This window comes from Macadamia integrifolia, unplaced genomic scaffold, assembly GCF_013358625.1.
Source record: "Macadamia integrifolia cultivar HAES 741 unplaced genomic scaffold, SCU_Mint_v3 scaffold_7A, whole genome shotgun sequence".
In the NCBI taxonomy this organism is placed as follows: Eukaryota; Viridiplantae; Streptophyta; class Magnoliopsida; order Proteales; family Proteaceae; genus Macadamia; species Macadamia integrifolia.
This window is the reverse complement of record NW_024870674.1, coordinates 75,514-80,398: the sequence shown is the minus strand read 5'-3', so window position 1 is coordinate 80,398 and position 4,885 is coordinate 75,514. Positions and strand designations below refer to the sequence as shown.

The following is a 4,885-nucleotide window of genomic DNA, read 5'->3' as shown; positions in this document are numbered from 1 at the left end:
CTCCTATCCGGATTGGAATCGGCTAAGACCTGATTCCAGGTTTTTGTACCCCTTACCACCCCACCCCCAAAACAAAATTTTTTCTTCACCATAACAAGGTCAAAAGTTCATGTGATATTTCAACAATGAATGCATAGTATTCAAAGAAAATCCTGTAAATGCTGCAACTGGCTTGGTGATCAGCTCAATGGAAGATAATAGGAAGTATTAAGAGTTCTAAAGAAGCCCAATTAAAACAGTGTTTGGATGATGATGTAGGAAATTTTAACAACTAAAACCAACTAAAGAAAAATTTTACAACTCAAGATTCCACATACTCTCAGCAACTATTTTAGGCTTTTTGACTTCCTCTGCCAGATTGAGAGATGCTGATATCTGCAGTGGAAAAAATAGGAGACCAAAAGTTAGCCCAGTTACATTTCCACAAAAGAAAAATTTACCTTTAGAAATTAAATTAGGTGGCAAAAAAAATTATAGACTATCCATCAAGAAAAGGATCACATTACCTTCAGAAAAGAAAAGACACATGCTAGGGCTATTTTGAATTCTTACTACACTAGGACTAACTTGGGCATGAAACTTTAAAGGGAAAAAAAAAAACTACTGAGATGTAAATTCCTAATTAGAACAAGACTCCAAAACAGACATTAACTAAGGCCCTCTTTGGTATCATTTTTCTTTTTTGTTTTTGTCTATTTAACAAAAAGCACTCATGAAAACCATTTTTTATCAAAACATAAAAATGGTTTGATAATTACTAAACAAAAGTGGTTTTTTGTGAGAAATAGATTTGGTATCCCTATGTGTAAAATAGGTTTTTGAATAACTGAATGAAGAGATGTCCCCTTCACCTATCTTCCTCATAACTCTCTTTCTCCAATCTCCACTTTCTCTTTTGTAATTTATTGCAATTTCTTTCCCTCTCATCCTCCCTCTCCCTTCTCCTCCCGCTTCTTATTGACCCTTCTCATCTCTCTCTCTCTCTCTCTCTCTCTCTCTCTCTCTCTCTCAAATGATTTCAGATCTACTCAAATCTGAAACCGCAAATAGCCCCAAGGGCCTTGTTGCAGCCTGCTGCAGCCAGCCCTCAAGGGCCAACACCCGTAGTTGCTGCGTGCGGTTCATCACGGCTAGTGGGCAACTGGTCCGGTCCTCTTCTCTTCCACTTGCAGATCTGAATACCTACAGAAAATATCCTTATAAAAAAATTAAAAAAAAAAAAAAAAAAAAAAAAAAAAAAAAAAAAAAAAAAAAAAAAAAAAAAAAAAAAAAAAAAAAAAAAAAAAAAAAAAAAAAAAAAAAAAAAAAAAAAAACAAAAAAACAAAAAAAATAAAAAAACACCAAAACAAAACAAGGCTGCAATTGATTGATGGAAGGAGAAAAAAAGAACAGAAGTGGGAATTGGCTACTACTAGACTATCACCGGCAATAACTTCCATCGCCGGAAGTGACGGATTTGCAAGGAGGAGAACAAGTGTGCTGACGGTTGAGGGTAGGGATGGAGCATAGATGAGTTTCTACTTGTTTTTCTTAAAATAGAACGAAAGGACATTTTTACCCTGGATTTTGGGAGGTATAAACATGTGCTCATTAATGTTCAGCGCAAAAACAACTGCAAATGGTTTTCAGTGAAAAACCATAAATGGCTTTCAAGTTCTTTTTTATTTTTGTGTTTTTTCAATATTTTTTAAATAGAAATAGGCTTCATAAATAATACCAAACGCACCCAAAAACGATTTTTGAGGCAAAAATCAAAAAGAAAAATGATACCAAAGAGGGCCTAAGAAAATTGACCCTGGCTTGGGATAAATTCTGCTAAAACTAGGAGCTGATCTTCCCGTGCTTTAGACCCCCTCACTCCTTTCTCTTAGCTGCTGTTGTGAGCTCCACAAATTGAGAACTTGGACTACACCATGAATCCCTAACGTTACCACTCATCCCTCTACAGAAAAGAAACAACAAATCAAATTGTCAAACTACACTGACATTAAAGGAGTCGCACAATGAAAGCCTTCTTAGCTGACACGCAAATCCATCATACCCATAAACCAAGCAACCATGACAATACCTAGAAGCACCTACAAAGTCTTACAAGAATCATAATATGATTATAACAGACCTGTAGATTATGAAGAGAGAGGTTCCTTCATCTTAAGAAGGGAAAAAAAATTCAAGGAACTGGTAGAGAAATATCATTCGACAAAAATGGGGACTTGCAGAGAATTATATACATGAGAAAGAAGTGCAATGCCATGTCACAACTAGCTAGTCTTAACTCTTAAAAGTGCAAAAATTAGATAAATATTTGTCATCTACAGGTAGAGAATGACAGCAGATATATAAGCAAAAGCAACTCTTTGTAAATCAATGTGTGTTTTGAATGGGTGTTTCTTCCCAGTTTCTGTGTGCTGTTGTAAAGCGCATGGTTAAGAATGATATATGTCGATAGTGAGTGCAGGCAAGAGAGGGAGAGAGAACCATCTCCGATACCAAAATTTGATATAGGAGAGCAATTTCAAATCGAAGTTTTTTATTAGATAGCAAACAGCACGGTTGGGTTCCAAGCTCGATGCTAGAGCATTGAATGCCATAATGGATATGTAAAGTCTGTCGACAGGTTATGGACTACAAGTCTATTTTATTTGAAGGTTGTTTTCGAGGTAGAATTTAAGGTAATAAAAGTGCCTTCTGAAAACAACTATTTGAACATTTAAAAAGACCATAAAGGGACACCAATTTAACAGCTGTATACATGCCTGAAAAGTAGCCACGTTAAGGATATGGGAGTTGATCTGAAAGGCCATAATATGGGGGAAAAATAAGGAAGATAGGACTACAAATGGAACCATCTCAAGAATAGCAGATCAACAGCTCAGATGGAGACCATACCTTGGTCGAACCTCCTAGCTGGACTGGAGACTAACTCCAAGTAGCAACTAGATATAAGGGTTAGATTTCTTTAGATGATCGGATCAAATTTTCAACAAGAATGCCCAAAAACAGAGGTACCCCTAGCCACAAAACATAGCCAAATTTGTTTTAAAATGTTTTCCAGAATGTAATCAGTAATCAGGTATATGTTCAGCAGATAACGAGATAAATAATGATTGAATCTCACAGAAAACCTAAGGAAGAATTGAGAATCAGTGGCTGCACTTGCTTGGTATCGCAGGGAAGAAGATAAGATTTCCCACCTGATCACCCTTAAAGTTCAACTGAGGTTGCTGCTGTCTCCCACATTAGCTCTGTTTCTCACAGCACCATTGAAGCAAAGCTCAAGTTTCATTCTTCATAAATCTTGGGGGAGCTCTTAGGCTCTTACACTTATGGATGGGTTGAGTAACCCATAAGGAAAATAAAAGAAAACAACGATAAAGATAACTCCATGATGGGAGTGAGTGTAACATAGTTACACCACTGAATAAAAGTACAGACAAAGTAGAGTTCCACTCTAAAAGAACTCTTAACACAACTAAATAATTAAAAGAAACAAAAACAGCTACAGTCCCCACGGTTCTTGTTTGAGTGACCAGAAAACACCCAGACAAATGGTCAGTTGAACCATAAGGATCCGAAAGGGGGAACCAAGGGCTACTTATTGCCTGGTTCCCTTTTTCCTCTGATGGTAGGTTTGAAACCTATCTGCATCAAGAACTCATGTGCCACGTAATAACACTATCATAATGCTACATGCATAGCTGAGATTGATGCAGTTTAGTTTCCTAAATAGGCTTGTTTTATTAGGAATAAGCTTAGGGTTGGGTTCCATGCATGTTGGGCCTTTGATCCCATGTGTTTTGAGTGTAATAGGCCACTTTTATGGGTCTAAAAGGGAGGGTCTAAGATTGAATACGGGATTACTAGTTAGTTTCCATTTTCATTAGTTTCCTTTTTAGTTGGGCTTGATTTGAGTTATATTTGTTTCCTTAGGAGTCAAGTTATTAACTGAGTCAAGTCATTAGTAGTTAGTTTCCTTTTTCAACTAGTTTCTAATTTCAGTTAGTTTCCAATTTCAGTTTTTAGTAACTATTGTATTAGGAGAATATTTAGTTTCCTTTTTGAGGAACCTTCTATTTTGTAATTCCCTTCCCCATTAACATTATAAATAAAAAAGAGGAGGCTCCTAAAATCCTAGAATGATTTTGATAAAAAATAATGGTTGTTGCTATTGTCTTCTTCATGAAGAGTTGTCTTGTGTTTGATCAAGGCTGATGGAATTGGTGTTTGATCCAATTGACTCTTTGCGGTGTGAAGCCCAAGAGGTTCCTCTTCAAGTGTTCCTTTTCTTTTTCAAAGTCTTCTTTTCAAAGGTTTGTTACTGTTCAAACAAATCAGGTAACAGATCTGATCTTCTTTAAATTTCTGGTTTCGAATTTCTCAGATTTCTCCTACCTGATCTTTCACTGATCAGACCAACCAGCCACCTGATGGCTCCCCTATTCTGGTCGAGTGTTAGGCCTATTGAGAGGGTGGTTCGATCCTAATTTGGGGTCAATCAGACCTGGAATTTTATTGTTATAAAAATTCTCTCTATTCTGGTGGATTCTTATTTCTGCCCAGAATAATGATCTGAGTTGTTCTGAATATTGTTGTTTGGTTGCTGGTTTATTCTTCACTGAATTGGTCTCATTAGTTGGGAATTTAAGCCCTTAAATCCTAGTTATTATTCAGTTGCAGAAAATTATTTCTTCTTAAAATTCTGGTCTTTGGAAGTTCTGTCCTCTTCTGTTTCTGTGGATAAAATTCTGATTTATGGTCTGCTAGAACCCTTTTCCTATATCTAAGTTAGGCTTTCATCTGGTTTATAGTCTGACTCATAAATTCCAGTTTCTGGGTTCGAAATTCTGATTTACAAAAATCTGTTTCTTCCTTAATTCTGATCTG

The 4,885-nt window shown here is 36.3% G+C and overlaps 1 long non-coding RNA gene across 1 annotated transcript; it reads right to left on the bottom strand.

Moving 5' to 3' along the window:
• Nucleotides 1–485: 485 nt before the first annotated feature.
• LOC122071764 lies at nucleotides 486–3,660 on the bottom strand. The gene is made up of 2 exons (XR_006138265.1): nucleotides 1,796–3,660; nucleotides 486–1,182 (listed from the first exon to the last, which is right to left on the bottom strand). It is a non-coding gene; the product is annotated as an uncharacterized LOC122071764 (long non-coding RNA).
• Between the last annotated feature and the right edge of the window lie 1,225 nt (nucleotides 3,661–4,885).